The sequence below is a fragment of the Balaenoptera borealis genome (genome assembly GCF_965194805.1).
Source record: "Balaenoptera borealis genome assembly, chromosome: X".
Classification (NCBI taxonomy): Eukaryota; Metazoa; Chordata; class Mammalia; order Artiodactyla; family Balaenopteridae; genus Balaenoptera; species Balaenoptera borealis.
Window position 1 is genome coordinate 55,881,892 of NC_138881.1, and position 11,504 is coordinate 55,893,395.

The following is an 11,504-nucleotide window of genomic DNA, read 5'->3' on the forward strand; positions in this document are numbered from 1 at the left end:
GATCTCTCTCCCAACATTAAGACCCAGCGCATGCAACGACCAGCACGATCTAGTACTGGACACCCCATGCCAAACAAATAGCAAGACAGGAACACAACCCCATCCATTAGCAGAGAGGCTACCTAAAATCATAATAAGTTCACAGGCACCTCAAAACACAGCACGGGACACGGTCCTGCCCACCAGAAAGAGAAGATGCAGCCTCATCCACCAGAAAACAGGCACCAGTCCCCTCCACCAGGAAGCCTACACAACCCACTGAACGAACCTTACCTACTGGGGGCAGACACCAAAAACAATGGGAACTACAAACCTGCAGCCAGCAAAAAGGAGACCCCAAACACAGTAAGTTAAACAAAAATGGGAAGACAGAGAAATATGCAACAGATGAAGGAGCAAGGTAAAAACCCACCAGAACAAACAAATGAAGAGGAAATAGGCAGTCTACCCGAAAAAGAATTCAGAGTAATGATAGTAAAGACGATCCAAAATCATGGTAATAGAATGGAAAAAATACAAGAAACGTTTAACAAGTACCTAAAAGGACTAAACAGCAAACAAACAATGATGAACAACACAATAAATGAAATTAAAAATTCGCTAGAAGGAATCAATAGCAGAATAAATTAGGCAGAAGAACGGATAAGTGACCGGGAAAATAAAATAGTGGCAATAACTGCTGCAGAACAGAATAAAGATAAAAGAATGAAAAGAATTGAGGACAGCCTCAGAGACATCTGGGACAACATTAAGCATACCAACATTTGAATTATAGGGGTTCCAGAAGAAGAAGAGAAAACGAAAGGGACTGAGAAAATATTTGAAGAGATTATAGTTGAAAACTTCCCTAATATGGGAAAGGAAATAGTCAATCAAATCCAGGAAGTGCAGAGAGTCCAATACAGGATAAATCCAAGGAGAAACAGGCCAAGACACATATTAATCAAACTATCAAAAAATAAATATAAAGAAAAAAATATTAAAAGCAGCAAGGGAAAAGCAACAAATAGCATACGAGGGAATCCCCATAAGGTTAAGGGCTGAATTTTCAGCAGAAACTCTGAAGGGAGAGGCAGGAGATATTTAAAGTGATGAAAGCAAAAAACCTACAACCAAGATTACTCTACTCAGCAACAATCTCATTCAGATTCAACAGAGAAATTAAAACCTTTACAGACAAGCAAAAGCTAAGAGAATTCAGCACCACCAAACCAGCTTTACAACAAATGCTGAAGGAACTTCTCTAGGCAGGAAACACAAGAGAAGGAAAAGACCTACAATAACAAACCCAAAACAATTAAGAAAATGGTAATAGAAATATACATATTGATAACTACCTTAAATGTAAATGGATTAAATGCTGCAACCAAAACACATAGACTGGCTGAATGGATCCAAAACAAGATCCATATATATTCTGTCTACAAGAGACCCACTTCAGACCTAGGGACACATACAGACTGAAAGTGAGGGGATGGAAAAAGATATTCCATGCAAATGGAAAGCAAAAGAAAGTTGGAGTAGCAATACTCATATCAGTCAATATAGACTTTAAAATAAAGACTGTTACAAAAGAAAAGGAAGGACACTACATAATGATCAAGGGGTCAATCCACGAAGAAGATATAACAGTTGTAAATATTGATGCACCCAGCAAAGGAGCACTTCAATACATATGCCAAATGCTAACAGCCATGAAAGGGGAAATCGACAGTAACACAATAATAGTAAGGGACTTTAACACCCCACTTTCACCAATGGACAGATCATCCAAAATGAAAATAAATATGGAACACAAGCTTTAAATGATACATTAAACAAGATGGAGTGAATTTATATTTATAAGACATTCCATCCAAAAACGACAGAATACACTTTCTTCTCACGTGCTCATGGAACACTCTCCAGGATAGATCATATTTTGGGCCACAAATCAAGCCTTCGTAAATTTAAGAAAATTGAAATCGTATCAAGTATCTTTTCTGACCACAACGCTATGAGACTATATATCAATTACAGGAAAATACCTGTAAAAAATAGAAACACATGGATGCTAAACAATACACTACTAAATAACCAAGAGATCAGGGAAGATATCAAAGAGGAAATCAAAAAATACCTAGAAACAAATGACAATGAAAACACGACGACCCAACACCTATGGGGTGCAGCAAAAGCAGTTCTAAAAGGTAAGTTTATAGCAATACAATCCTACCTCAAGAAACAAGAAACATCTCAAATAAACATCCTCAACTTACACCTAAAGCAATTAGAGAAAGAAGAACAAAAAAACCCCAAAGTTAGCAGAAGGAAAGAAATCATAAAGATCAGATCAGAAATAAATGAAAAAGAAATGAAGGAAACAATAGCAAACATCAATAAAACTAAAAGCTGGTTCTTTGAGAAGATAGACAAAATTGATAAACCATTAGCCAGACTCATCAAGAACAAAAGGGAGAAGACTCAAATCAATAGAATTAGAAATGAAAAAGGAGAAGTAACAACTGATACTGCAGAAATACAAAGGATCATGAGAGATTACTACAAACAACTTTATGCCAATAAAAGGGACAACCTGGAAGAAATGGACAAATTCTTAGAAATGCACAACCTTCTGAGACTGAACCAGGAAGAAATAGAAAATATAAACAGACCAATCACAAACACTGAAATTGAGACTGTGATTAAAAATATTCCAACAAACAAAAGCCCAAGACCAGAGGACTTCACAGGCAAATTGTATCAAGCATTTAGAGAAGAGATAACACCTATCCTTCTCAAACTCTTCTAAAATATAGCAGAGGGAGGAACACTCCCAAACTCATTCTATGAGGCCACTATCACCCTGGTACCAAAACCAGACAAAGATGCCACTAAAAAAAAAAAAAACTACAAGCCAATATTACTGATGAACATAGATTCAAAAATCCTCAACAAAATGCTAGTGAACAGAATCCAACAGCACACTAAAAGGATCATACACCATGATCAAGTGGGGTTTATCCCAGGAATGCAAAGATTCTTCAAGATATGCAAATCAATCTATGTGATATACCATATTAACAAATTGAAAGAGAAAATCCATATGATCATCTCAATAGATGCAGAAAAACTTTTGACAAAATTCAACACCCATTTATGATAAAAACCCTCCAGAAAGTAAGCATAGAGGGAACTTACCTCAACATAATAAAGGCCATATATGACAAACCCACAGCCAACATCGTTCTCAGTGGTGAGAAACTGAAACCATTTCCTGTAAGATCAAGAACAAGACAAGTTTGCCCACTCTCACCACTATTATTCAACATAGTTTTGGAAGTTTTAGCCTCAGCAATCAGAGAAGAAAAAAAATAAAAAATAATCCAAATCGGAAAAGAAGAAGTAAGACTGTCACTGTTTGCAGATGACATGAAACTATACATAAAGAATCCTAAAGGTGCCACCAGAAAACTACTAGAGCTAATCAATGAATTTGGTACAGTGACAGGATACAAAATTAATGCTCAGAAATTTCTTCCATTCCTATACACTAATGATAAAATATCTGAAATATAAATTAAGGAAACACTCCCTTTTACCATTGCAACAAAAAAAATAATATACCTAGGAATAAACCTACCTAGGGAGACAAAATACCTGTATTCAGAAAACTATCAGACACTAATGAAAGAAATTAAAGATGATACAAACAGATGGAGAGATATACTATGTTCTTGGATTGGAAGAATCAACATTGCAAAAATGACTATACTACCCAGAGCGATCTACAGATTCAATGCAATCCCTATGAAATTACTCATAGCATTTTCACAGAACTAGAACAAAAAATTTCACAATTTGTATGGAAACACAGAAGACCCTGAATAGCCAAAGCAATCTTGAGGATGAAAAACGGAGCTGGAGGAAATAGGCTCCTTGTATTCAGACTATACTACAAAGCAAATCCACTTTCTTTAATAGACATAAAACTATTCAGATTTTGTGTTTAATATATCAATTTTGGTGAGTTTTTTAAAAATATATTTCTTCATTTCCTCTAAATTGCTGAGTTTTTTGAATAAAGTTGTCCATAATATTTTTTATACTAGTGTTTGTAAGAAATGTATTAGTAATCCTGCTTTCATTGCTGATATTCATTTTTCGTGTTTAGTCTAGCTAGGGTATTATCAATTTGTTGAATTTTTTGAAGGAACTAACTAGTGGCCTTCTTAATTTGTTCTATCATTTGCCTTTATTGTATTTTATTTATTTCTGTCTTTATTTTTATTATTTCATTTCTTTCTCTTAGTTTAGGTTTGCTTTGTTTCTCTCTTTCTAGATTCTCAATGTGAAGATTTAGTTCATTAATTTCAGGCATCCCTTATTTTCCAATTTAAGCATATAAAGTTATAAATTGCCATATAAGCACTGCTTTTAGCTGCATCCCACACATTTTGATATGCAGTATTTTCATTGTTCTATTCAAACTATATTCTAATTTTCTTCATGATTTCTTTTTTATTTAGAACTATGTTGATTAATTTCTGACTATGTATTGTCTTTCTAGCTATCTTATAACATTTGTAGTTTAACACTATTATGGTCAGAGAACATTCTCTAAATGGTTTCAATCTCTTTCAATTTATAAAGACTGTTTTATGAACCAGTAGTATATGGTCTCTCTTGGTGAATGCACAATGAGCACTTGAAAAGAATATGTAGTCAGAAGATTTTGCATAGTCTATTATATAAATATAAGTGTCAAGGTGTTTGATAGTGTTGTTCAGATCCTCTATGTCTTTACTGATTTTTTGTTTCTTTTTACTATAAATTTCTGAGAAAAGGGTGTTAAAACCTCTTACTACAATGGTTTGATTGCCTATTTGTCCAATTGACTCTGTCAGTTTTTCCTTTATGTACTTTGAGGCTTTCTTATTAATCATATTCATGTTTATGATACTTATTTATTCCTGATGAATAGACCCTTTTATCTTTTTGAAATAGCTATCTTTTAGGGTAATATTTTTTATTCTGAAGTCTATTTTATTGATATTAATATAGCAGTTTCAGCCTTCATATGCTTATTATTTGCCTGGTATAACCATTTGCATCCATTTACTTTCAACATTTCTGTGTCTTTACATTTATAGTGTGCCTCTTGTAGTTTGGTTTGCTTTTTTTAATGCATTTTGATAATCGTTATCTTTCAGTTGGAGCACTTAGCCTATCAACATTTAATGCAATTATTGAAATTGTTGGGTTTAAGTGTATTATTTTATTCTTATTTTTTCCTATTTCTCTCTTCTAGCTTATGTCCTATTTCCTTTTCCTGTCTTTTTTTTGGATTTATGAATTTTTTCAATGTAAATATCTTTTAGAGAGTCATTTTATTGTATCTATTGGTTTTTTAGCTATTCATATTTGCATTTTTTTAGTGGGTGCCCTAAGGACTGTGATATGCATAACTAACTTTTCACCATGTATTTGGAGTTAATATTTTTCCACCTCACAGAAAATATAAAACTTGCAACCATATACATACATCACCACAGCAATCCTCAATCTTTTATACCATATGTATATAAATCTACATAAGTTGTACACTTCAGACAATGTTACACATACATATACAGTAAGGTGTGTTTTAAAGAAATTAAGATATTTTTAAAAATTAAGAGGAAAAAATAGTTTTTGATATTCACCTATTTATACTTGTGATGTTTTTCATTTAGTCTGGAAGATCTGGGTTTCCCTCGAGCATGATTTTTCTCCAGCCTAAAGAATCCTATATAGCTTTTATGTAGTCTAGCAATTAATTATTTCAGAATTCCTTTATCTGAGAATATCTTTATTTTACCTCCATTCTTGAAGGTTATTTTTACTGGATATAGAACTCTAAACTGACAGCTTTTCTTTCAGCACTTTAATGATACTGCTCCACTCTCTTCTGGCCTTCATGAATTCTGATGGAAGTATATCATGATTTGAATTGTTCCCCCGTATATAAGGTGTCATTTTGCACTGGCTACTTTCAAGATTTCTTTTTATCTTTCATTTGTAGAAGTTTGACTCGTATGTATTTAAGCATGATTTCTTCATATTTATCTTCTTTGTGGTCTGGTGTGGTGAATGAATCTGTAACTTGATTTCCTTTGCCAAATTTTGTAAGTTCTCAGCCATTTTCTCTTCAAATAACTTTTTCTGTCCCATTTTCTCTTTCTTCTCTTTCTAGTACTCTCATTCCCATCTGTTAAAATTTTGTACTGTTCCACAGGTCACTGAGAATCTCTTCATTTTTAAAATTTGTTTATTTTTTTTCTTATTTTTCAAATTGGACCATTCCAATTGATATGTCTGCAAGTTCACTCAGTTCTTCTTATATCATCTCCATTTGCTATTGGCTCCATAGTAACTCTTATTTCAAAATTTGTGTTTTTCCATTGAAATTATCATTTAGTTTTATCTTACATTTCTAATATCTGCTAATACCACCTACATTTTCATTCATTGTATTTTCTTTTAACTCACCAAACACAGTTTTAACAGCTGCTCTGAAGTCCTTGTCTGATAATTCTAACATACAGGTGATCTTGGAATTGCCACCTTTATTTCTGAAAGTGGCTCATACTTTTCTGGCTCTTTATATGTAGAATAATGTTGGCTTGTTTCCTGGACATGGTAAATGTTATATTGTAGAGCTCTGGATTCTCTTATATGCCTCTTAATAGTGTTGAATATTTAGGCCACCAATTAACTTGGCTAGACTCAAATTATTACTAATAGTTATCAGAAGATTACTCAAATTTGGTTAGAGTCAAATTTCAAGCTGTCACGCCTGCTGTGGGAGGCAGCTAAGATCTCAGTTAAGACCGGTTTCAAACTGCATGGTTCAGCCAGTGACCTGGCAGAGTTTTTACACAGAATGTGGATTCTTCTCTGGATTTTTCTTTTTCGGTTCCCCCTCAGTCTTTGGAAGCCCTATACCCTGAGCTCCTTCCCCTAGTCTTTCTAGCCAGAAAGACAGCAGTCCTTCATAAGAATTTTCTCTATCCTGTGCTGTGCCACAATTTTGGCTTCCCTCAGTTCAAAGTAATAAAAATGGGAAACCTACCCCATTTGATCACTTCCTCCAAGTTTAGATTCCCCTACAGAATATAATTGCTTTTGTTTGTTCCCCAGAGACTTTGGGTAGTTGTTTTATTGCATTTGGCCCAGAGTTTATTGTTGTCACTTCAGGAAGGTTGATTTATTAGGAACGTATTCCTCCACACAGGAAGAAGTACTGTGTAAATTTAAAATAAACATTTATGGTTATAAACAAACGCTATGCCCAAGGTCATATAGTTACAACATGGTATATTCTACCTTCAAAATCAATTCTTATTTTCCACTGTACAACAGTTTTCAAACAATATCCACAAAGAGTACACACCATTGATACTAAAATGAGTTTCCAAGTGAATTTTCATGATGCTTCTAGTTTGATATAATTTCTCAGATGCCCTCTCAGATGCTTCTGAGACATGCCTACCACTGAGCACAGTATGGTGGTCAAGCCATGGTTGAACTGACCCTAAGCTATGGGGTAGGCCAAAAGGTTCATTCGTTTTTTTCTGTAAGATGGTTCTAGTAGCACTTAGTTGTCTTTAACATCATTCAAAACAATTTTGTTATATTGTATGTGACAGCTGTCATATCAGTGTGCATTTAAAAAGACTTATCAAAGTTGGTGAATTTTTGTGTAGCCATTGTAATATTGAAGATGGAAGAAAAAAACAATATTTTTGGCACATTATGCTTTATTATTTCAAGAAAGGTAAAAACACAACTGAAACACACAAAAAGATTTGTGCAGTGTATGGAGAGGGTGCTGTGACTGATCGAACATGTCAAAAGTGGTTTGTGAAGTTTCGTGCTGGAGATTTCTCATTGGACAATGCTCCATGGTCGGGTAGACCAGTTGAAGTTGATAGCGATCAAATCAAAACAATAATTGAGAACAATCAACGTTATACCACGTGGGAGATAGCCAACATCCTCAAAATATCCAAATCAAGCACTGAAAATCATTTGCACCAGCTTGGTTATGTGAATCGCTTTGATGTTTGGGTTCCACATAAGTTAAGCGAAAAAAACCTCTTCTTGACCATATTTCCTCATGCGATTTTAAATTTGTTTTAAAACAAATTGTGACAGGCGATGAAAAGTGGATACTCTAGAACAATGTGGAATGGAAGAGATCATGGGGCAAGCGAAAAGAACCACCACCAACCACACCAAAGCCCGATCTTCATCCAAAGAAAGTGATGTGGTGTGTATGGTGGGATTGGAAGGGAGTCCTCTATTATAAGCTCCTTCTGGAAAACCAAACGATTAATTCCAACAAGTACTGCTCCCAATTTGACCATCTGAAAGTGGCACTTGATGAAAAGCATCCAGAATTAGTCAACAGAAAACGCATAGTCTTCCATCAGGATAACACAAGACTGCGTCTTTCTTTGATGACCAGGCAAAAACTGTTACAGCTTGGCTGGGAAGTTCTGATTCATCTGCCATATTTACCAGACATTACACCTTCAGATTTCCATTTATTTCGGTCTTTACAAAATTCTCTTAATGGAAAAAATTTCAATTCCCTGGAAAATTATGAAGTTACCTGAAAAATGGCAGAAGGTAGTGGAACAAAAGGGTGAATACATTGTTCAATAAATTTCTTGGTGAAAATGAAAAATGTGTCTTTTATTTTTACTTAAAAACCGAAGGCACTTTTTGGCCCACCCAATAGTTTACCTTTGGATAGCCCATTCCATCTTGAGAGATCCCATTTAAGACTTACTTACAGATTCATAAACACCATTGCAACAGCTTTCCTGGGGATGAATCGGACCCCGAGGAATTGATTTATGTTCACCGAGCCACCAGAGACTAATTTATAAACCAGAGTCTATTTATTAATTTTCAATGAGCAATATCTCACTCCTGAGCAAGATGAGAACTTATATCAGCTTATTCGCCTCTCAGTAGGGAAACACACTTGGGAAAGTAAATCAAGATCAAACTCCCAGAGTAAATGCAGTCAAAGCATAGAGCGTGAATATTTTGAAGGAGAATATCAAATCCTGATAGCTGTGAGCTTCCGCGCTCCCCCAGCCACTTCTAGCTGAAGTCATGAATTCCTTCTGCCTGCCTCACCTAATTCTGGAACTGGGGAGGAAAATTCAATAAGCAGGTTGGGGGGTGGGATTAGTCTTCCTTCCTGCTTTGGTTTCGACAGTTTTTAATCCAGTTACTTATTGAATCTAGACTCTGCTCTGAATGACCCCCGTTCTGTCTAGTCATGCCCTCCAGGGCTACTACCAACTGTTTTTTACCCACTGCTGTCAGATAGAGCCTTGATAATATGACTTGTCTGCAATCCGGGCTCTCACTGCTGTCAACAAACCCCTCACTTAGTGAGCCTACACAAATTATGCTACAGATCTATTGACATCTTTTCCACTGCTACAGTCATCGTCATCATCATTATCATCATCATCATTTCATTCTAGCAATTCTAGTAAAGTGGCTTTTACTTACATTATTGCATGATATCTTCCTAATAGCTCTGTGAGGTAGGAAAGGCAATTATAATTACATCCACTTTATAGATGAGAAATCTGAAGCTCAGAAAAGTTATTTACTCAGACATGTGCAGCTAGTTAGCAATGAAGCCAGAACTGATATCCCTGTCTATCTCACTTTCCAATCTCAAACTCTTTTCCCTACAATAGTATTTCACCCAAGATGCCTATTGTGATGCACATTCCTAAACCCTGTTTTCTTTTATCAGAATCCCCAGGGAGGAATTCCTTAAAGGGTCTTTAAAGGGCCTCCCATGTGTTTCTTATGAACAGGAAAAATGGCAAATACTGCATAATACCCTGTCTACCTATCAGTGTTAGCCAGTTAGTGTCTCCTCCCCTTAGTACAGTGCCTGAAATATCCTAGGAATATTCATGTGGTCCTAGGCGTTTGAATTACATCATTTTTAAGAGCTCATATTCCTTATTATGGGCCACTTCAGCTAGGGAGTCATGACAGGCTAAAGGATAATCTCAGAGGTGTTTGGCCATAGTTCCCACACACTTTCATTTCTGGTATTTCACTTACAGGAAACCTTAATATTTGTTATTATTTTCAACTCTTTTGTTTTGTTTTGTTTTTGCATGAGTCCCAAGTAACCCATGTCATTGTGTCTCTTTTTGACCCAATGTGAAAGTGACTTTCTCTCCAAATATGATACGTACTTCAGCTGACTAGTGTTCTATCATCCAAGGCCTTGGTTTCCCTATTAATCTAGGGAAACTTCTATTACCTCCCATGGATCCAAAAAAATGTGAGAGAGTTAAAACACATGCCATCATTTTAAGGAGAATCTGCAGATCAGCTGTTGAGAAGTATTGCTTTAAGTGCCCATCAAGCTTGACTCTTCCAGCTTTGCAGCTTCCTCTTTCAAAAAACATATAGCCATCTACTTGGAGGATCAATTGCTCTGCCTATCTTTCAGAAAGCCACGTGGGAACTATCAGGGAGGCCACATAGACTTGCCTACTCTAGAGAAAAAATAGAGCTCTCCTGGCTCTATAAGGTCTAGCCTATCTCAACAGGACTAGAGTTCAACAGTAAGATTTGGTCGTCAAGTCTTCCTTTTTTTCACACTTCCCCCTAGGCAATTTCCTTCTGGGACCTCATAGGCTGATTGAGGACAGGATTTTAGAGTCTTGTGTCTGGACTCTCTCCTGCCTTCTTCTCTCCTCTCCTCTCCTCTCCTGTTTCTCACTCTCACTCTCTCACTCTCTCACTCTCACACAACAGAGACATGTTAATACACTCTTGTCTTGAATAGAGATTCCTTCCTTTCTAGGACCATCCCCAAGTATTAGGACAGATGCTAAGATTCTATCTCTCCCTTCCTACTCAGTGCTTTAGCCTCCATATCTTTCCTAACCCCTAAAAATCAATCTTCTAGTAGCAGATATCTGCTCTCTGGGGCTCAGGGAGGCAGCCGGCTAAACTGAGGGCCAAGCTAAGCTTTATATTAATGAGGAATAGTCAGCTGGTAGAGGAGCAAATGAATAGAATTGACTATATCACTTTCTAGATGTCTGATCTTAGCTAATTAAGTCACTTAACTTCTCTGGAACTTACTTTCCTTAAATGATATATGGAGAAGAGCGATCTAGCAACAAGTTCTAAGTAAATGGTTTTCTAACTGTGATCTACAGTACTTTGGGCCCATCACACTTCACTTCAACCAGAGCAACTCTGCTATTATCTGTAGTATAAGGAGGTTCCAACTAAAACTGCATTGGAACAAAGGGATTAACCAGTAAAAAACGTTTTTAACAACTTACCTAAAGAGTTTTTAGGGCCAATCTAATCTTAACCTGTTTTGATTAAGTAGTAGAAGTTCTCTATAACCACCTCAGAAAAATGAGCACACTTGTGGTTGGCTTATCCAAAGGATAAATTTACTAGGTGAG